At 37.4% G+C, this 24,051-nt stretch overlaps 1 long non-coding RNA gene across 1 annotated transcript in view; it reads right to left on the minus strand.

The window, feature by feature from the left end:
• Window positions 1–14,290: 14,290 nt before the first annotated feature.
• Window positions 14,291–24,051, minus strand: part of LOC144370179 (uncharacterized) — a 35,214-nt gene continuing 25,453 nt past the window's right edge. The window contains exon 3 of the long non-coding RNA XR_013430094.1: window positions 14,291–14,387. This is a non-coding gene — a long non-coding RNA (uncharacterized LOC144370179). The remainder of the gene's footprint in view (window positions 14,388–24,051) is intronic.

The following is a 24,051-nucleotide window of genomic DNA, read 5'->3' on the forward strand; positions in this document are numbered from 1 at the left end:
TCAGACATCGCCTGGAAAAGAAAAAGCACTGATAAACTTCCAGAGTTTCTTTCAGAGTACCTTTAAAGCACTGACAACAACATGGCTTGCAATTTATCTATTTACATGATGTAAACTTTATGTGCCTTAAGAATGAAGATTAGGTCATATGCATGTTTGTGTATCTTAAATCTAAAACACAGCAGTCATTGTTTCAGTCCATTTCTGTTGTTATTAACACAATACCACACATTAGGTGACTTTATAAAGAAACTAGGTTTATTTTGGCTCATGGTTCTGAAAGTCCAAGGTCAAGGTGTTACCCTTAGTGATGGCCTTCTTGTTGCAGACTTTCTAGATATCACGGAGACAAAGAGCATGCATATACGTCTATGCCTCTCCTGGTCTCTCTCCCTCTTTTATAAAGCACCACTAAGATTCATTTATAGGGATGCCACCCTGAAGAATTTATCTAACTCTAATCCCCCCCACAGATGCCACCTCTGAACCACATAATTGGATTAAATTTCCATCTTCTTAATACCTCACAAAGGGGATGAAATTTGAACACGTGAAACCTTGGAGAACATGCACTAACCATATCTAAACCATAACAGTCATTGATTCTTAATCTTTAATAGGAATAAAAATCTAATCTTAATGATAGATGCTGCCAGAAAAACACATAAATACACACACACACACACAAACACACACACAAGGCAATCTGCATAAATCTTAAGAGAATTACAGCCCATGGGGAAACACTAGTACTATAATAACCACTAGGAAATATTGTTATACAAGATATTTTTTAAGCATGATTCTAGTTCTCTAAATCCTTCCACCAGGGAGACTCAAAGAGATTCAAATTGAATTGTTCACTCAGTACCTGACCTTTGTAATACATTTGCAATTATTCTTATTCATTCCTTGAATATCTCTTCATACAATGGAGATGGATTGAAAGATGAATGGATGGATGAAATGATGTAAGATATTTTAAGAGCATGATTCTAGTTCTCTAAGTCCTTCTGACTTGCTCTTAAATGACCAGAGAATATTCACACTTAATTCATTTATGATACTGATTTATTTGAGAAAAATTTAGATAAGTCAAGGCAACAACAAGAAATAGGAAGTTTTATCTGAATTTTTCATCATACTTATATTTTCATGTAACTGGGAGATCTGACTGTTAAATTTAACAGAGCCCCTATCAAAAATTGGCATGCCCTTCCCATTCTCCTAGTCCCTGCATTCAAACGTATAAGAGGGCAATTGTCATTCCTCCTCCAGACTCCTGAAAGATCTTCCCCCCAAATTATTCAAATCCTCATACTCCATCTTCAACTTAGTTATTATTAAAGATTTAGAAGTCTTTCAATTTCACTAACAAGTTATATCACATTTCTTACTTAAAGGCCTTCAATGTCTTCCAATTTAAGACAACTATTGATATCTTTACATATCTAGAATGTTCTGGGTTACAATGGCAAAGTCTGATCCTTTGAGACCAGATTCAAGAAATAATCAAACTTTGATGGAATGCACATGGGTACAGAAGAGCCTTAATCACGCCCAGCTTTCTGACTTGAACAATTGCCTCGACACTAGGGAAACTCAAATAAATTCAAATTGAATTTTTCACTCAGTACTGGACCTTTGGAACATATTTGCAATTATTTTTCTTCATTTACATAATGGAATATGTCCCAGCAATACAAATGAACCTACTTTTGATATACATGACACTGATGAATCACAAAAACATATTAAATCATATATATATTCTCAAGAAGGTAACAGTGCCCTAAAGGTGCAAAAACAATATTGTCCTTGATGTATGTCATGGTTTAGATATGAGGTGCCCCCAAAAGTCCATGAGTGTGGGGTGCAGTGGCGAAATCCTGTAATCCCAGTGGCTCAGGAGGTTGAGGCAGCAGGATCAGGAGTTTCAAACCCAGCCTTAGCAACTTAGTAAGCCCTGAGCAACTCAGTGAGACCCTGTCTCTAAGTAAAATACAAAAAGGACTGGAGGTGTGTCTCAGGGATTGAGTGTCCCTGAGTTCAATCCTGGTTACCAAAAACAAAACAAACAAACAAAGAAGTTCATGAGGTGAGAATACTAGAACATTCAGAGGTAAAATGATTGGTCATGAAAGCCTTAACATAATCAGTTCATTGATTCCCTGGTAGAGGTTAACTGGGTTGTAACTGTAGGCAGATAGGTTGTAGCTAGAGGAGATGGTTGCTAGGATTGTGCCATTGGGGTATATATATATTATTTCTGGTGAGCAAAGATTAGTCTCTCTCTGCTCCCTTATTGTCATGTCCTGAGCTGCTTTCCTGCCTCATGCCTTCTGCCTTGATGTTCTGCCTCGCCTCCAGCACAGAGCAACAGAGTCAGCCATTGATGAACTGAGACCTAAGTAAACTTTTCCTCCTCTAAATTGTTCTTGTCAGATCTTTTGGTCACAGCAGTGAAACAGCTGACTAAAACAATGTGTGAGAAAATATTATTCTATGTATATAAAGTATGAAAATGTATATATGTACATATATGTACAGACAGACAGACACACACACACACACACACACACACACACACATACACCTGGCACATAACCACATAGTAATATCTGTGGTATTAAAATTTCAGGAGTTGAGAGACAATTAGGGGGAAAAAAACTAAAAGTGCTGTCTAATGGGACAGTAATTTATAATCAGTTGAGAAACACTGTGCTCAATGAAAGATACCAGCCACAAAAAGTGCATACTGTTTGATTTCTTTTTCTAGAAAAGACATAACTAATGTGAGAGAAAACAAATCCATGTAGGCCCTGGCCCAGGTCATGGGGAAAGAGATCCACTTCCAAGCAGGTGGAGAGGCTTATGAGGTTATAGAAATATTTTATGTCATATTGGTTACCACCACAGTTACTTGACAACATTTGTTAAGTTACACACTTAAAATTGAGGGATTTGTTTGCATATACTTATACCTCAATACATTTTTTTTAAGTAATAATAACCTAACTCCAGGAAACCTCTATTTTTGTAAGCATGGAATACAACTTCAAAGAATCATGACGGGGTATTTCCTTAGGGGTTGCCTCATGGTAGACTTGACCTATGTGATGTGTCATCTCTACTTGCCTCTTATTTTTCTCTGTGGAAAAATAGTTTTCATCAAGTAGGAATTACCCTGCATTAAACTCTGAGTCAGAATGGCTGTGCCGCCATGACTTCTGCTCACCATTTCCTAATATTGGCCTAGTCAGACTGACTTTTGAAAGAAGGGAGTAAAATCAATAGCACATCACTTAGATCCTCTTTCTTTATTGTAAACTGCTGCAATATCTCTCTTACATATATCAGAAACACATGTTAAATAATTGTCTCTGTGCTAAGACTACACTACATTGCCATATTTAATTTAACCCTCATGATATGCTTGTGAGTAGTGAAATGTATTATCATATGGAAATCTAGGTGATAAAACTGAGTCCTGGGCAGGATGCCATTTGACTAAGGTTTTCAGAGCCTGTCTGTCTGTCTTTCTCTCTCTCTCTCTCTCTCTCTCTCTCTCTCCTCTCTCTCTCTCTCTCACACACACACACACACACACACACACACACACACACACACACACGATACACACATTCCAAAACATTATTGTATGTCATGAAGAAGCATTGTGAATATGCTAATTCCAAGTTTCTAAATGTTAACATAAGCAGGAGGGAAGGCCATCAAGAAACTGCTCTGCTTGCATGGCTGTCTGCCAACATCTCAACAGAGCAGCTCTTTCTGCTTCTTGGATTCCTAACTCTCCTACCCCTTTTACTTGGTTTTTAGCAGATCCCACAGGTTAGGTCAATCAAAATCATTCTCTTTTTTGCCTGCTTTTGTTATAGTTTTTTTTTTTTTCAGCATTAGTGCTTGCATATGACTTCATTTACTGGTCTGTTGTTGGATTGCAAAACATGGAGGCAGATGTCAGCCAAATGAGAATGTCAATGTGCAGAGAGATTAGATCGTTTGGCAAGATAGTAGTGAAATTGGTTACTCTGGGACAGCTATGGCATAATTCTTGTACTCATTAGTATATAGCCTAGATTACAAATATTAAGATAACATATTAAATATAACTTCAATCAGACATTATATCAAATGTAAATAGAGTAAACAGTCCAAATAAAATACAAAGATTGTTGACTGAATTCAAGAATCAGAATCCAGCTATATGGCGTTTACAAAAGATAGTTAAAATGTAAGAATCACAATAAAAGTGACAGATTCATTATAAAATGTCACCTTTATTTCTAATAGTGATTCTTCTTTAAGACCTACTTTTATTAACATACTTGAGCCCTTTTTGTTTCATGTTCATACTTTACATATTTTTCCATCCTTCTAATAGCAGTATTTATGATTCTTACACTTAAAGTGTGCCATTTGTAAACAAAAATTACTTATGCCTCTTCCCTTCAAATCCTACAAATTCAGATCACTTAACATCATTTATCCCACCACTCCATTTTGTGGTTTTCATGCATATTAATTCTACATGTCTTTTAAGCCCCATATTGATGTTTAATCCACAGTCATGTGTTTTTCCCACTTAGTCCTTATTCATTGCTCTATTTCTTCCTGCATTTCTGTGTTTCCATCCAGGACAATTTTGAAGAACTCCATTCACTATTTCTTCTAATGCAAGTTAATTCTTTCAGATTGTGTGTGTGTTTGTGAAAATGTTTTCATTTTATATACATTATTAGGATTATTTGCAAGGCATAAAAACCTAAGTTCTCACTTTCTTTCAATAACTTTGAAAATGTTATTACATTATCCTCAAGCTTTCATCATTGAGACTTCAGTCATTAACATTGCTACTGCTTCTTCTATTATGATTGTCTTTTTTTACTTTAGCTTATATATATTGTTTTATGTTGTTTTGTGCTTGTAGTGTTTTTTTCTGTTTATGCTGCTTGGAGGTCCTCATGGTTTCTTAAATTTATTGGTTGATGTCTTTGGTCACTTTGGGGAAATTTTTAGTACTATCTTTGCAAATATTGTTTTGCCCCAATCTCTTCTTTCCTATCAGAGTTCAATTGTATTTATATTATATTTTCACTCTTTCTGTAACCTCTACATTTTGCTAAATTCTGATGCATTTTTCCTTCCCTGCTTCCACTGTATATTTTCAATTATTTTTGTTCAGTATCCTGTCTTTGGTTGTGGCTAAGCTGCTGTAAAACCAACTTGTGGGTTCATAATACAAGATATAAAGTATTTTTAGTTCTAGAATGTGTAATTATTACTTTTTATAAATTTTATTTTGCTTATGGAATTTGTTCATAATCTGTTTTCTTTGTCTTTTCCTCTATTTTCTTAAATTTGTGAACCATATTTATTTAAAAGCTTTGTTAAAAGCATCTGTAGATGTTTTTCTATTTTTTCCCTCTTGATCTTACCTTTGGCATGCCTAGTAATTCACTATTATGTTTTGCATATTTTGTTTCTAATAAGATAAAGTTTCCAAATAATGTCTTTTTCCTCCTAGGAAGGATCACCCTTTTCTCCAGTATACTCAGATGATTTTGAATCAAGGTTTGTTTGCAGGCCTAGTAAGTTTTAATCTACCTTCAGGTCTCATTGGCCATCCTATATTTTCAACTGTCATTAAAACTGTTGTCCTTGACCCCTATTTTCTGATAGATATGGACTGGCATCTAATCATTTTCTTATAAAATTTCCGATGTCTCTGCTATGCTTTCCAAAAGTTTTCAGGTCAAAGATCTTAGTCTCCCACTCCAAAAAGTCTCAGAATTCATCAAAATGTCCCCCAAAATTGGTGAACAACTTCAATTCTCCAGTCACAGCCCTGAGTTTAAAAATGCCATCTTGTAAAAAGGAGCTGCTTAACAGTTTGAGGTTTTCTTTGTTCTGGAATCTCAACCTCTTCATTCATTGCCTCAGCTCTATCCTGCTGTCTTCAAGCAAATAACTTCTGTATTTTATTTAGCTTTTAAGATTATTTTGGCTTGAAGCTTTCATCAGCCAATAGCCATTCTATCCCATGAAGATGCAGAAACTAATATAAATTTTAATGTTTTAAAAGTGCAATAAATCCTTACAGTCTTGAACTCAATAATTCAACAAAAAAGGTAATTTCCATGCAAACATGCAAAGATTAGTTCTCAAAGTTTCATAAAATTTATATTTTATGAAATGAATAGGTTATAGTAATGTACTTTGGAAATTTTGAAGTATACTATCTCCTGCACACAGTAGGCGTAGGCATTCTCTATAACATCCTCATTTCACTCTTTGAGCTTTGGTCACAATGGCCTTGTTCCAGGTGCTCCAATGCCTCAAGTTTCTTTCACCTCCTCCTCCTCTGATCCACCCTCCCTCTATCCTTCCTCTCCTCCTCCTTCTTCTTTGCCTTAGGAATACTACCTCTTCTCTCAAACTCCATTACCTAGCTATCTAAAAGACCTTACAGCTATTGTTAATTCCTTAGAAATGCTGGGTCTCACACCCATACCAGGTCAGGTCTGCCTGACCTTCTTTTTCAGAATTCTCTCTAAAAGTAAATAATTACATGAGTAAATGAGTACTGGTTGCTGGCATCACTCCACCCCTACCCTCAAATTATAAATTCCATGAAGAGAAGAACTGTGTGCATTTTTTCCCATTCTTGTTTTCATAGCAGTAGTCAACACACAAAAGATGGTCCCTAAACATTAAGTGGAGGGATAACTAAAGGTCTATCTAAGTTAAGCACAGCTTCCATTCTTAGATCTGCTACTGTTTGCATTGTTACTATGAGAAAATTACCTAATCTGTATGAGGCTTATTTTGCTCATCTAAAATGTAATCCCTATCTCATATAGAATTATGAGACAAATTAGATAATTTATGCACTAAGTTAAAATAATATATAACATGATCACAGATTAATATCAATTGCTCTATGAAATAAGAATAAACCCAAAGTAAGAAGCGGAAACTTCTTCCAGCCTAACTAACCTCTTCGGGCTGCTAAAACTCTGCAACTTTTTGCTTTCCTGTGAGGAACAGAAAACTGATTTGACACAGCTGAAACAATAACAGTCATGGATGCCAATCACAACATCTTCTTTCTGTGGCTGTCCCCACCAATGTCCCTAGTTCATGTGCAAGGATAAATGCTATGAGTTCTGGTGACGTCACAATTATTCCCCGTATCTAATGTGTCTTCCTTTCCAAAAATCTAGGACATTCCTTGCCAGGCAGCATGAGAATAAAACCAGGTATGGCCACATTGGCTAACCCTTCAGCTAGCCAATTACATGGAACCAGCATCACATCTTTCCAGTCCAGACCTATCCACATATTATGTTACCCATTGTTGACTTGCCACCTAACATCTGGTTTTATTCTCTGTCTGACCTGACAAACTCTGGCTCACTCCCCACCAAAACTCTGACTCAGATTCAGCAATCCTGACCTCACAATTGAGTGTTTCCCAAGTAAACTTATTGTCAGTACTTTCTCTCAAAATTATCTTGCTAGATAATAATCCTTTCAAATCTCAGCTTCCACATTTCTTCTTACTTCTTTCCTGTGGCTGAAGTTCCACCTCAGATTTTGGAGCAACCAGTTCCCAATCAGGAAGGGTTTATACACATCTCAGGAGATTCTTCAGGAGCCATTTGCTATTCCAATCCTATCCTTATGGCCCATCCAGTTCTTGCAAAAAAGTCTTACTCTGCTTCCTTATCCCATTTCTATTGCTGGTACCCATTAGCTGTTCTGTTTAGCTGTACATGGGCCATCATGATCTTCATAATCTATTGGTTGTCCCTGCATTATATTCTTGATGGCCAAGCTCCTTGATTCCACCTGCCTGTGAATAACTCCCCTGAGGCTGGGTCCTGACAGGTTTTTCCAGATGCTGCCTGTGAGCCTGAATGGACCTAGCTTGTTGCTATGTTCTTATTTCTATTTTTATGTTGTTTTTCCCACACTTAATCAGGACATTGTGCAAAACTCCCAGATGGTCTGCCTCCAAGTCAGCTTCTTCATTCTGCCCCATAGATCCCAGCTAAAACAATCCTTGAGCAAAACTGGGCCTGCGCTCTTCCACTCTGCCTGCTGGGGGCACACTCTCACTTCACATCACTCCTAAGAAGCCAGGCTTTGACTCTCCTAGGTAACACAGTGAGAAAAGAGAGGGGAAGTTAAAAAGTCCTTTCTGCCTAGAGCATGTTCCCTTTTTTTTAAAAAAAAGAAGTCTCTTCTTCTTTGCCTCTTCTACAAGGAACTTGCTTTTTTATTATTCTCTTGGAGACAACTTTATCCTATATAATGAACACCCTACATCCAAGATGACTCACAGCTTTTGAAAGCCAAGCAGGAAGTAGAATAGGGCCAAAGGAGGAAGACGATGCAATAAAAGCTATGGAGATCACAGGTAGTCCGGGAGGCCAAATAAGGATTGGAGCCCAATTTCTTCCACAGAAGAAAAAACAAGAATGTATATGTGCAAGAAGTATTCCTCTGCATCTAAGGATTGATGGGACTTTTTAATTACTGGACCTGAAATTCTCTCTCCTTTCTTTCTCAGAGATGATTCAATCTTCTGTATGGATGACTAGCTTGCAGCCATGACAAAGCATGTCCAAGACCACACTAACAGAGCAGGATGGTGACCTCCCTATCTGTGAAGATTCAAGGTTATTGCTACATTTTCACATAAGCCTCTTCTCTCATCCATAAGAAGAAATAGGCATGCGTTGCCAGTAACCTTATTTTATCAATATTGCCTTGAAGAATTGTATTTTCCACATGGAAGTTGAAACATTAAAATACAAAAATAATTTTAATCTGAGTTTTTATTTTAGTTGCATTATATTGATCTTGAAGGTCAAATTTCTTTGTACAGTGATACAAAGACGTTTTCAATAGAAATTGATAACAACAGCAATTCAACCAAAATGAACGTGTTCCTTTGAACCTAAACTATTAAATATTATGTTATCTGTTCCTTTGCATGTGTGATGGATTTGGATGCCTACAAAGGATGGAGGAAACTTCAAGCATCTGCACATAAAAGAAAGTTCAAAGCTTAAAAACCTTGGAAGGAAACGTCTCCATTACAATAATTTGAGCACACACAAAAACAATAAATGCTGTTCAGAAATGTGTTCAATGTCTCGCTTCAGAATAATAGCTTGCAAATGAGAACAGGCACCGAGGCTGTGGGAGAGCCACAATGTCTGAGAGATGCCGTGGGCTGTGAAGCAGTGACTTACTGGGTATGTGACAGACAGGCCTGAGAGATGAATATCACATCCAGGACCTGGGTACCCGGAACAACTGAGCCAGCACCCATAGTCACCATGTTCAAGGACCAGCACTGTTCCTGGATTTAAAGTGCATTACATGCAAAACTCACCAACTGTGATGAAACAAACACCCTCTTAAATGAGAGGCCATTTCTTCCCCTGAGTGTTAAGTTTGGATTATATGAATTTTAATTTTTTAATATTTAGGCTCAAATTTTATTATTTCCCCTGAGCTTTGGGATATGGACACTCTGAAGAGGAAAAAAAGGAATTTAAAAAAAAAACCTAGGAGGCATCTAGTATAGAATGTTGTAGACATACTTTTATGACTTAAAAACTCCACCTCACACCTAATTTTCACAGAAAAAATAATAATAACATATGCACTAGCCCAGAATTTGACACAAGGTGAGTGGTTAGTGTTTCTGTAATGATTCAACAAACTCATGAAAGAAAAAAAATAGGGTGTCAAGAAGATGATGGAAGGAAAGAGAAGGAAGACAAGAGAAAAAAGGAGGAGGTGGGGAAAACAAACGAAAGGGGCAGGAAGGAGGAGGAAGAGGATAGAGGAAGAGAGGCTCTGAAGGTCCCAGCAGCAATGCTGTTGTCATTCTCAGGCTCTGAGCCAACTATGGTATTTTCCTGAATTTGGGCCTTTACATCAAAAAGTGATTAAAATATTTTAGCTATTTACCTAGTTAGCTGTTTAGTACAATATGAACCATTTTCCAACAAAGGCAGCCAATTCATTTAAGACTTGAAGAAGGCAATGGGTGTCTTGGAAACAATCCATTACCAATACAAGGAACCAGGGATTTAAAAAAAAAAAAAACATTAACATTTACTTTATCATTCAGTTTTGATATCTCACCCATGTGTCTTCATTGTATTTCCTCTTTCCAAAATATTCTGCCCTTTTCTCATGCTATTATACATCCCTGATGTGCAAACTCAGATTCCACATCCTTCAGGAGTCCTTGCCTAGCCCTGCAGACATTCTCAATTACTTTCTTCCTTCCTTATTTCATATTTTAGTCACTTATGGACCTCTTAATTTTGAATTTCCTTCAATGTTAGCATAATTTTCTAAAATAGTGGACACAGGTTGTTAGTTGAATGAATAAAATAATGATGAAAAATTATTGACTTCATTACTTTCTTTGATAGAGCCACATTTGGTTCAAGACCAGTAACTAATGTCAGGATCCCAGAAATAAACGATGGGTCCTTAGCAAGCTCTCCCAAGGAAGCATGGCTGCCTCTCTGGCAATGTGTGGACCACCTCATCCTAGGCATGAACCTCTCCCTCCTAGGCAGGGATCTCTTCTTTTTCTCTGCAATTGACTTCAGAAGTCTAGAATGAAGTCTTGCCTCAAACTCAAGTTTGCTTGAGTCCCGTCCACTCTCATTTTCCTACTTAAAACACTTCGGTTTCTAAAAGAACATATTTCATTCTGTATATATCTTGATAGATAGATAGATCCATCTCCTGATTTACCTATTAGCACAATATATTGGAACAGGGTCCATTGGTTTTTGTAGCTCTACAGCCTCTCCCAATCCTGGTAGAGCACTAGGATTCTGTCATCTTGCCTGCATGATTTTTTCTTCTTTTGTTCTAACTTCAACCCACACACACAGGAGAGCTCCTTGGATTTACCTAAGACTTGGTTCATGGTAATTTCCTTGTGTCTTGCCAGTTCCCTTCCCACATTTGCCTTGCCCACAATGTTTCTTGGGCCTCAGTGGTCATTCCTCCATTGCCCAAAGACTACCCCAACCTCAGAAGTGAGACACGGAACTGGTTTCTGTGGTTGTTTTACAAAAATCTACGATACAACCAACATCAGAGACCAGCCTACTAAATTAGAGTCCTACAAAGTTTTCAGAATCCTCCAAAATAATGTTAAGCAATCCACATCCTTATAAGTGTATAGACCACAGTTACCAGGACTTCTACCCTTTTCAAAACAAAAGAGCACCTATAATCTTGGATTTCTCACTTCACTTATTAAACAAATAATATAATTTTTAAATGTTTATTGTATAGTAGGCAGGAAAGATTCAGAAATTGAGTAAACATCATTGCATTTATATCTCTTTCCATTTGGCAAGAGAGATAGAGATACGTAGATTATTAAAGAAACCCCTATAGGGAAGTAAAAAAGTGCTATAAAATTTCAGAAAAGAGGGTAGTTATTTTAAGATCTAGTCACAGTAAAGGTATCAAAATGGGTACAGGTATTTGATGGGTACTCAATCTTGAAGGATGAATTGAAGTTCTGGACATAGAGAAAAGATAAAGCACTCAAGCAAAGAGTCAGAGTAAAGAGTGGATGCATGTTTAGGGGATTACCAACAGCCAGAAACACCTGAAATTTAAACTACATTAATGAAATACAGACGAGTGCCTGCAGATGAGGCTTACCCACTATGTTGCCACACTCAAGATTTCCTATTCTATACTGAAAAATATGAGATGCAGTGGATTTTATAATCTCAAATAGCATTCAACATTTCAACTTCAAAAACATTTTGATAATAAAGGAAGAGTTAGAGAAGGGCAAGACAGAAGCATGATATCATTAGCTGGCCATTATGTCAGTCAAGTTTAAATAGTATTAGGATTAGCATCAGTCAGCGCCAGTTACAAACTAAACAAAAATTGGGTTGGAAAGGAAAATTTGTGCTTGAGATTCGTCATGGCAAGTGGTGAGATCATCAGATCAAGTACAAACATAAAAAGAAAAGAAATAATCACTAAATGTTTTAGGAAAATAAATGCCACATTAGATGGAGACCAAATTCCTCAGGCAAAAGAACCAAGACTAATTAGTAAGCTAAAAAGGCAAAACATCTATAAATGCCCTCAGAGGAAAGAGAATGATGTTAAAAAAAAAGACTCCATTGTTACTGAAGTTTTTTTAAAAAATGTCCTTCTTCACAATCAGTGAACTTACAAGAATATTCAAATAGATCTACAAAGATGGAATAATAATAACCAAAAGGTCAAGGGATGAAAGATAAAAAGAAAAGGTAAGAAACTCCTAGGGCAAAACTAGAAGTTCCAACAACCAGGAGACAGAAAAATGAAGTGGAATACTTAAATAAGTAAGAATATTTACTATGCATAAAAAGATGAAATTTTTGTTTTGAAAGAGCCTACTAATACTGTGCTAAACTAATAGAAAATTCTCATATTTAGACAAATGAAGATGGAATGTCAAATCACAGAGAACACATTTTCATATTCACATTGATGTTTAATGAGCATCTCAAACTTCAAAGCTGGATACCACTCCCACATTCCCAGATAGACACAAAAGTTGTTCCTTCAAAGACCTCCCAGCCTCTGTTAGTAGTGACTTCACTTTCCAGTTGCTTTATTGAAAGCTTGGCATTCTTCCCTGATTTTTTGTTTTTTTCCCAAATTCACCACCATTTCTATCCCCTTTCACACGTAATAGTCCACTAGGATTTCTAGGTACGATTATTTTTATATAGAGGACATTACTGGTATAATTGCAAAATATTAACAGAGCCTGCAGATTAAGTAAAAGAATTTCATCTATGCTACTCTCCTAAACTTGATCATTGTATGCAGTTATATAAAAGAATATCTTGTCTTTAGAAAATGTGCACTGCATATCATAGGGATAAAAGCATCATGTCCTTGGTTTCTTTTCAGATTGATCCAAGAAATTATAATAGACATATTACATATAATATGTATATAAATATGAAAAGTCAATGTAGTAAAAATTAAAATTGGGGATTTAGGCAAAGCAGGCATTGAAGTTCCTTATACCATGCTTACAACATTTCTGTAAATGTCCTGTGTAAAAATTATTTCTAAATTATAATATTACAAAATATTAAATTAAGTAAATCTGAGATTGGTCTACCTCTCACCATGCACATTGCTATGACTGTGGTTCAAGTCACATCACTGATTCCTAGGATCATAACAGCAAACTCAGGAATCCTCTCTTATTCTACTCTCTTACTGTACTGTTTCTCTTACAGTGTATTCACAACTCTATAACCAAAGTAATCTCTCTAAAGATAAGGCAGAAAATGCCATCCTTCTTCTCCCAATCCTCAATGGCTTCTCATCTTACTCAGGGTCCAATTAAGATTTAGAAATGGTCTATACAGTCCTTCTGGATGTAAGTGATCCTTCTCATTCTCTATATCTTTGATCTTACCTCCTATAAGTTTCCACTTCATTAATATATGCCAAATAAACATGATAACTACTTGCTTTCTTCAAACAGCACTGGCATGCCCTGCCTCAGGTCCTATTCACATGAAGTTCTTTCTATGTGGCTCCTCTTTTCCCAGAAATCCCAGTACTTACATGCTCACCTCCTTAATGCCTCCAGTCACAGTTCACTTTTTCAGTAATTTTCTTTAATGTTGATACTTAGCCACTTGTAACCAGCACACCTCTTATGATTTGGATATGAGGTGTTCTCCAGAAGCTCCTGGGTTAATGCAGGCATCTTTGGAATCAAAATGATTCTATTTTTACAATCATTTACAATGATTTACAAGAATCTAATCCATCCATCCCAGTTTGAATGAACTAATTGGGTGGTGATTGTAGGCAGGTGGGTATGGATGCAGGAAGTGGGTCACTGGGAGCATGCCCTGGAAGCGTTTACCTTTCCTGTGGCTGTTCCTGTGCTCCCTACACCCCATCTTTCCCTGCAGCCATGAGGTGAGCATGAGGTGATCATGCAACACACCCCGCCGCCATGATGATCTGCCTCACCTTGGGCCCTGAGTTATGGACTCAGCTAACTGCAGACTAACCTCTGAAACCAAGAACCAAAATAAATTTGCTAATGACATAGCACATGGTTTTCTCCTGTGTTTGTTTTCCTTGTTGCTCCTTCCACTGGAATTCAAGCAACATGAGGACAAGATATCTGCTCTGTTCACATTTTTACCTTTAGAATCTGGAACAGTGCCTTTGTGTAACAGCCTCTTGATAAACAATTGCTGAATGAATGAAACCAGACTTCTTCCAAGTTCCCAGAGAGCACAGAAACATCAGAAAATCTATGAAAAAAAAATTATAAACAGTCATCAGAGTTTGACATATTGAACGTTGGAAAAATATCTGAATGGATTTGAAATACTATTTTGAATTGGAAATTCTTCTTTCTACCAAATTAGTATTCAAGAGAGTGAAGAAGAGAGGCATGCTCTGACACACAAATACTCAGAATATTTATCTCTCTGGGATATCCCCTGAATTAAGAATGTATATTCCAGCTAAAAGAAAAAAAAAGAAAATATATAGGATGCCAAAAAATACAGTAGTAAACTAAAGTATAAGTGAAACAACACAACTAAATCTAAAATGTTAATGACAGCACAAAATTAAAATTCCTATGGGTTTCAACATAGTGAGAGTGGGGAACATAAAACAAAGGGTGTATGCCAACATTTTTTTTTAACCAGGAAGGAAGTTGATATTGCCATTTAATTGACGAGAAATTGTAAAGTGTGAGATTAAATTCTTGATGAAAATTTCAGAGCAATTGCTTGGTGAACAGAAGTTGGTATCTGGCTTACAAATTACTCAAAGGAAAAAATGAAGCACAGCAAACCAAATCAATCCAATCAGAGGCAGGAAGGAAAAAAGAAAACAGAAAACAAACAAGCAATCATAGTGCATAAACAAGTTTAAAAAGAAAATAATAAAAAGTCAACATCTGAAATTATGCTCAATATGAATGATTTATAATTTGTTCCTTCTTCTACTTATAAAAAGGAGAAATTATGTCTACAGGTTTGTGAATATTCTAAATCCCAATTGAATTGTATGCTTTAAAAGGGTGAGTTTTCTTTCCCTGTGCATGTAGGAATATGTAACAAATCTCATTATTATGTACAATATGCCAATAAAAAATAAATTAAAAATAAAGAAAGGACAAATATTATATTTGGTGAGTCATCTCAGTAAAGTCATCATTTAAAAAGAGAGAGTCTGTGTCTAACCTGAACCTTGGTGATGAGGAAGGAGAGGTAAAAATATAAAGAAATAAGACAGAGCAGGTGGAGGTAACTCAGTGATAGATCATATGCTTATCATGTGCAAGGCCCTGGGTTCAATCCCCAGCACTCCTGCACCCATATCCCCCCAAAAAGACAGAGACTCAACAGTACTAATGACTACCCTCATGTCTGGGGCAGAGCAGAGAAGTACTATCTGGACAGCTCAGTGGCAATACTCAAGAGCTCTGGGAGACCCAGATAAAAGGTCTTTCTGATCTTATCACTCATTCTTCTTTGCTCTTGACTCTGTCCTTGGATTCCTTTTCTCCTACTGCACGTTGAACAGATGGGCCCATGGATCCTACCCCTGACCACTCCATACAAGGGAACCAACCCTACTCATTGTCTTCACAGTGCTTCCCACTATCATCTTGCTTTTCTCTCACCCTTCTGCAGACCCATCCCTGTTCCCACTGTGCCTCCAAAGCAGAATGGACACTTGTACCATAGATCAGAAGGCAAAAATCACGGAAGCATAGTGATAGAGTGAAGCATGGTGATCACGACTGCTGTTAAAGTGAGGAAGACACTGAGCCCATGCAAGGACCTTAACACAACTGGATGGTAGCTAAATCCCAGGTCCTGGGTTTCGTTCCAGAACTGTTCCCATGATGTGGCACTGCTACAGGTGGACTCCAGAGACCCAGGGAGGTGGAAGCCAGCATCTATATAGCAGAGCCCTGATTTAAGTCCACCCTGATACTCGCCCTTCCAGGACAGAGCCAGCATGGGTATCCAACACAACTAGAAGAGACAGAACAGATTTCCTAACATGAGATTGTTGGTGGGTAAATGGCTACCCTGCCTTTGAAATAGCCTTACAGCCAATTACATTTTGTTATTTTTGCTGAAAAAGAATAGCAGCAGTCACTTTAATCACTCACTATGGGAAAATCAAACAGCAGTTTATCCAAAATGTATTGACAAAAGACTCTGGGATGACAGCTCCCACATTAAGGACCATCTCAGGGTAGCTAAAAAACAAACAAAAAAAAAAAAAACAAAAAAAGAAAGAAAGAAAGAAAACAAAGCTGTCTAAAAATATCAGGAACAGGTGAAATACAACAATAAAAATCAACTGCAGAAATCCATTTGAGAGAATGATATGCCTAAGTAGCATACAAAAAGTTCCCCCCACACACGTCATTTTTTTTTCCTTTTTGCATTCTGTCATAGTCATCTTCCTATTCAAAGACTGTTACAGAAGTTTGAAAGGAATCTCTTGGGTCTTCCACTACAGTGGCAAACAATTGCTTAGTTAGGCACCTTTGAATGAAAGACCTGCAGCTAATCAAAATACCCATTTCCACCAAAGAACAACATTCTATCATTTCTCTATTCAATTCTATTATTTCTCCTATCACTTGAGGAGTTAAACATGGTGCTGACTTTGTAACTGGTGATGATGTCTTTTGGTTAACTAGAAGAGAAGCAGAAGTTGAGGTCTAAACTCCTTGAGGTTGAAACTCAGAGGCTTTGTGTTTTTATAGACAGAAGCCTAAATTGCTCGGCAAGACACATCTAACACCTGTTTCACCACCTGCTTCTTTACAAGGACCAGTCCACGAACTTTCCATTCCTGGGAAGAGCTTTGCACAGATGTTTGGTCTAGAAGTATGGAGATGTGCAGTGACTTCTGATCCTCACTGATGTCCCCCAGCCCATTATAGTTTAGATATGAGGTATCCCCCCAAAGCTCATATATAAGACAAGTGCAGGGTTCAGAGGTGAAATGATTTGTTTGTTAGAGTCGTAACCTAATCAGTGGATTAATTTTTAAATGAAGGCAGGTCGGGTGTGGCTGGAGGAGACAGACCAGTAGAGACATAACTTTGAGATTTATATTTTGTCCTTGGTGAGTGGAGTTCTTTCTGTGCTTCCTGAATTCCATGTTTTGAGCTGCTTCCCTCTGCCACGCCCTTGTGCCATAATGTTCTGCCTCACCTCAGAACAAAGCAATGGATTTGGCCATCTATGGGCAGAGACCTCGGAAATGGTGAGCCTCAAATAAACTTTTCCCCCTCTAATTGTTTCTGTCAGGTCTTTTGGTCACAGTGACAAGAAAGCTAACTAAAATAGACTTCTACTAGAACTATTGCTCCAAAGAAATTTCTTGATTTCCAGAGATTGTGAATTGTTCTTAAGAAATAAGTCTGTGAAGTGGTGTCTGGAATTCTTGGGTGACCTGTGATGCTGTGGCAGAGTTACCACCTTTGCCACACCATCTCGCCTACCTAATACCCAATCTCAAAAGATAGAGAAGCAATATGCCAGAGAAACATGTTTATGTAAATATTTAAAGGAGAAGGGCTTCAGACAGACAAATGTGAATATTGTACTCCTCCCTTCTCTGTGGTTTCACGTACCACAGTTTCAGTTATCCACAGTCAACTGTGGTCCAGAAACATTATATGGAAACTTTCCAACCTGAACAATTCATAAGCTTTAAATTGCATGCCACTCTAGAAAGCATGATGAAATCTTACACTCAATCCTTCCAAAGACATGAATCATTTCTTTGTCCAATGTGTCCATACTGTTTATACTACCCACTCCTTAGTCACTGAGTAGTTATATATACTTTCAGATCAACTGTCACAGTATCACAGTGATCATGCTCAAGTAACCCTTAGTTTGTTTAATAACAGTTCCAAAGCACAGGAAAAGTGATGCTGGTAATTTGAATATGCCAGAGAAAAGTCATAAAGTGCTTCCTTGAAGTAAAAAGAAGAAACTTCTTGACCTACGAAGGATAGAAAGAAAAACTTATGCCAAGGTTGAAGATGCTGACATCTAAGGTTAGAAAACATTTTCACTCTCTAAAACTGTGAAGAAGAAGAAGGACAAATATTGTACTAGTCTGCCTGTTACACCTCGAACTGCAAAATATATTGCAACAGTGAGTGACAAGGACTTATTTAAGATGGAAATGGCATTAAGTTTTAGGGTTTGCTGTATCTGCAGTTTCAGTCAACCAGGAGGGGCCTCCAAATGTATCCCCTCAGGAGAAGAGGGGACTATTGTATTCAGCAATAAACTCCATGAGGCACCAAAACATAATGAAGCAAGAACAGGAAATCACCAAAGAATGCTATTTTCATGACCATCCACAGAATCATGGTAGACTATTACTAGACTATTTCACTAGACTCAACACTAGACTATTTCATGCATTTACTTGTCCACCTCCTCATCTGCTTCAACAGCAGTTTTATCTCCCCTTAGCGACTCCCAGAATTTTATTTCCTTTTCTTTTCAGTGTTCCTGTCTTTTTATCTTATTACAAAATGAGGCAACATAATTAAATAAAGAAAAATTAAATAAGCAGAAGAATTTTTCCACCCTTTCAAATATTTCCATATATTCCCTGCTAGTTTCTTTCTAAGCATGTTAGTGTGATAGTTATAATCACATTGTACCTCAATTTTCAACCAAATATTTCTCACTAGCAATTTATCAAAGTACTGAGCCTTGATGTCCCTGTACTTTTCAATGATTATGTAATATCTCATCAAGTAGATGCTTCCAAAGATATTTAATCAAATTGGCAGGGATGGTGTGTTTCCAACTTACTGTTGTTATAAGGAACTATGATAAATGCTTTTGCAATTTAAGCATTTTACATATTTTGGATGATTTCCAGAAGGTAATGTCCAAGAAAAGTGTGGTCATCCAGCATGGAAATATTTATAGATATAGATTTATAGTGCCAGATTTCCATTGAAAAATACAAAATATGACTTAAAGTCAAAAGTTTATTCCTGCTTTCTAATTTAAGTTGTTCATATTAAGTGGTTTTAAAATATGTAACCCAGATGACTTCAATCAGCCAACAGTCTTTACTCCCTGTTCTTGTAGGTAAAATTCTAAAATGAGCAAGAGGAAAGTACCATCCTCAAGTAACTCATCAGCCCTTGAAACATACATTAAATTCTCAGGCTTCAGTGAGCTAAGCCAAGGGTAAACGAAAGTTCTAAAGGTGTTCTTCTGTTCAAATGGTGCCTCTCTTTCACACCCAGAAAGTGCCCAGGTAGTACCCATTGGCTTCCATCTTGGAGGCAAATATAAGCTGCCAGTAAGTTCAGATGCCATGCAAACAGAAATGCTGAGGAGGACCAGAAATGGAAAGTGATTTTAGCAAATGTGAACCCCTTTATTGAGGGAAAGAGGGCACTCCATTTGGAAAATTAACCAAAATCCATGATAGGAAAGCACTACACTCCCAAAGTGAACTTGATAGATGAGCTCATTCAGATCAAAGCTACTTTCTTCAAATCAAAGCTCCCAAGAAAGTAGCCAGGTAACTCTGTTGAGGATCATTCTTATTACATTCCTAGTCCCAGATAACTCTAGGTTTATCATTTCTCACCCATAATGAATGCATCTGTGGCAGCACAGGTGGTTGATAATTATAGAGTGTCAGGTCCTGAGTGCCTTGTCCATTCCTGACACTATGATGGAATTTCATGTTACTTGAAATCCCCTCAACCATCTTTTCATCCAAAATATTAGATGAAGAAATCGAGGCTCAGAGAAGTTAAGCAATTCTCCCAGATTTTCTCAGCTAACAATTGGCAGCACTGAAATGAGACCATCAGGATATTTGACTCTGAAGCCCATGTTCTGTGCCACCTGAGAGGTACAATGTCAGAGCCACTGACATTGCCATCCCCTGTGGGGGAATAAAAAGAGAAAGAAATGGACATTGCTTCCCTGCTTTATCCATATTCTCTGTCTGAGCTGAGAATTCTCAGCTTATCAGTCCTTGGTTTCTCACTGCAGTGTTTATTTCTGTATGACCAGTTAAAAGGATCTTTAAAGGCAATTAATTTGAATATTAGCAGGAGTCTTGGAGAAATAATTAGAATGGGTTCACTTGGTATTCTCTAAAGCCAATAAATGTCTTGAAAAGCAGTTCATCAGCTTGCAATGTAAGAGGAAAAACAAAACTGCATTAAAATTTTGATTACCAAAATTAAATTTGTCCTAGAGAGAACACTGAGCCTTTCTTAATTTCTCTTTATTTTTTTTAACGTTAGGGCCCTGTCTCCCCTTGTTTGAGATTGGAAATCATGCTGAGAGATTGTTATAATAGGTCCTACCCACTAGCTCAGCCTCAGATGGTTGAGTCCAAAGAGAACCACATGTAGCCACAGAGAGGCACAAGGACTGTTACCCTGTGCCCAGCCATCCACACATGAGTGGCTAGATGTGGCCCCCTTATGGAAGTTACAGACCTGAGACGTATCATCTTTCCTCTTCCTGCTTTCTTCCTGGCTCCTAGTTCACCTCCCCGGGGTTCTTTTGTATCATCAACCTCATTGAAACTCACCCAGCTGCCTTCAATCCTTTCTCTTACTTCATGGATCCAGCCATAGCTTAGATGTTCCTTTCTGACCAGGGACCATCCCAACACCAGCCACCCCTCAGATTCTGGTTTTAGCCTGGCTCTGATGCTCTCAGGGGCATTTCCTCACCTCTTCCCTCCAAAAATTTAGCTCTTGCCCCCATACACAGGAATTGGAGTTTTTTCTGGCAAAAATCTTAGGAAACAAGAAGGATTGTGTCATTAATTTTTTTTTTCAGTTTCCCACTGAATTCTCAACTCCAGCTGCCTCTGAGCTGCACATTCTAAACATAGCCAAAGTGAACTCAGTTTAGACAGTTTGTTCTCTTCTGACAACAGTGACTCATGATTGACAGATATGTGCAGCAAAGGGTGAGGGGTGCATGTCAATATTTTTGCAGAAAGTAACTAAGCTGCTAGGAACATGTTGGCCCTCTGTACAAGAAGGCCAGAACCAAAATAGATCCATTATTAAAGACAGTGAGATCCATATTAGATGATAGAATGGTTAGAAGAGCTAACAACCATCAATTCTAATGCAGATATTCAAACATGGGTTGGAAAATTTTTGACAGATTTTTGTACAGAAAACTTATCACCAAATCTGATGGTCAGATAAGGTGGCCAATGCTGAGATTCTATGACATGATAAAGACCTGGACTTTGTAGCCCTGTCTTCCTCTTTTTCTTAGCTCATACCAACTTCCATCTTGTACTCAAATTGCAGAACTATCGTCTGATAATGCTAGTTAGCAAGAAGCCAAAGGCATTGTTTCGGGGTCCCACCTCTGATTCTGTAACATCTGAACCAGCTAAGTCTATGTGGACATTTTGAAGTACAAATTGCTGATGCTTATATCACAGCTTTTCTGGAGTATAGGAGAGAATTCAGATGATCTGGTGAAACTCCCCATATACAAACTGTAAAGCTTACTCTTTATGCCTCCAAAATGCTTGCTCCCCACACCCTGATCAGGGAAGCCTAAGATAGCAGAGTATGGTGAATCTGAGCCCTGTTTGAGACACTGCATCCTCAAATTCTGTACTACTTGCCTGCATTGAAAACTTAACAGTATCCTTTAGCTACATTTCAGTGATCCAGAGAGATCGTCATACTCTCTCTCTCATCCTTGTGACCTCAGAAAAGCCAAGACTTAAATGGATGCGGATGGGGTTCTAATACCAGTTCATCTATCATTCCTGCTGAGAAATGTTTCCTTTGACAACTAGCTACTTTTTCAGGAAGCAGCATGAACAGAAGTCACCCTCTGTCTTAAATCAAGCTCATCAGCAAAAACAATTTTCTAACTCATATTTTCTCCAAAGTTTCTATTTTATCTTGAATCACTGTTTGCTTTCTTCTTGGCATTTAATATGATGTCAAGTGGTAAATATACTTGTAGATTTGCATATTAATTGGAAATTCTCATCATTAGACTAGAACATCCATAAGGGAGGTGACCATGACCGTTTAGACCATCACTCGTTTGTCTCTGGGTACATAGAAAATACTAAATATTTTATTGACTATTTGCTTAAGGCTTCTCATATCCCTGGCTATTTATAATCTTTTCAATATAATGGATTTATTTTAGCTGAGAGAGAGAGAGAAAAATAAGTACTTTCTCAGGCTGAGACCAGAGCATTCACTTCCTGGTGCATATTTTATTACACAATTATGTTCAGGAACCATATGAATAATTTTACTTAAGATACTTGTGTTAGCCTAATTGATGTGTGAAGGTTGTATAGTAAATGAATGAAGGATACAAAATAAAGCAAGAACAACTATCCTCAAGAAGCCTGTCGTTTAGTGAGGGAGAAAGACCCATGGAGTAGAAATACATGAAGGTAGCATAAGACCATGCCACGAGAGCAGAGTGGTGGGAGAATAAGCCAACGTATGGGAAGGTGTAACCCAGGAAAGCCTCAGAAGAGAAGCTGATGTTAAAGTAGAGCAGGAGGGTGGAAAGGACTTGGCAGACAGAGAAAAGGTGAGAAAGAAAGTGGAGACAGGAAATATCAGGGGATGGCACTGAATTAGCTCATAGGGCAAATACCAAATGCATGTTAATGATCAACGTGATCTTCTCTGTTACATTCTAAAGTATATCTATCAGCAAATATACAATCTCCATGTAGACTTTGACTATTTTCAGAGACATCCTCAATCCAATTAACTTTTGTGGGGGAAGGGATGTTTCGGTGAGAAATATATTTGCAATTCCTCTTTTAATTTCTGTTTTAGACCATATGCTTAAGACTCAAAAGAAAATATAGCTTTCCCTTTCATTTATTTACTTGGAAACAGATTTTTATTCTTCTTCTCATAAAGACTCGTCCATGTTTTCCCTGATGATATCTACTCTATGTTCAAGATATAAAGTAAATCTGAACCTTAGTTGAAGACAGGTATAATTAGCAAGGCCCATCTGTCATCAGACAGTCATGGGTTGAACATGGCCTTCTTTCCCCATCATGGAAATCTGAGGCTCTCTGGCCAAGGAACTCGCCTATGTCTTCCTGGGAACCTTATATAAATCTAGACCCTAGTCAGTGCTCACAATATTCTCAGCCTCTTGGCAGGCATGTTATCTCTCTCCAGCATAGGAAGGAAAACGTTCCCCTAAATATTTAGAAATAAAAAATGTCAGTTGAAAACTTAGCTGTCACGTTCCATTTTAGAACAAAAGAGATATAAGGAAAGTAGTTGAAACATCATTTAGAAACAGAAATTCTTAAGAGGAAACCACATAAACTGGAAAAAAAAAATCCCCAAACATTGCAGTGCATTAGTTTCTTGAACAAATGGTATTAATTCACTGAAAAATACAGAAGTTACCACTTTCAGCCAACAAGAAATTGAGCAAATTATGTGCACGTATGAGGATATGATACTGAATCCTGCTACTGTGATTATAACATACCAATTAAAACATTTTAAAAAAGAAATGATACTTTGGTCTTCACTTTCTTCACTTCTTTACTATGCCAACAAGGTGAACTGATTCCAAATAAAAGAGTCATTTTGACTCTTTGGAGTCCTTTGTTTTCTACTTAAGACTTGAGCATTATTTGTTTTTCTAAACTCTCTGTCTATCCTGTTACCTAACAAGATTTATTTTTTTTCTGTGTCCCAGTTTCTCTCAGCAACTTGACACACGTGGCCAAAATATTCTTAATTAGCTTTTCATGCTCTATTATCATTTCACCCCTCCAAGAACATTTCATCATTCCTCCCCAAAAAAGTAACTCTCCTACCTGCCTTAAAAGTTAGTCATACTTCTTTTATATCATATCAGTTTTGACTACAGC

Source organism: Ictidomys tridecemlineatus, chromosome 2 (assembly GCF_052094955.1).
Source record: "Ictidomys tridecemlineatus isolate mIctTri1 chromosome 2, mIctTri1.hap1, whole genome shotgun sequence".
NCBI lineage: Eukaryota > Metazoa > Chordata > Mammalia > Rodentia > Sciuridae > Ictidomys > Ictidomys tridecemlineatus.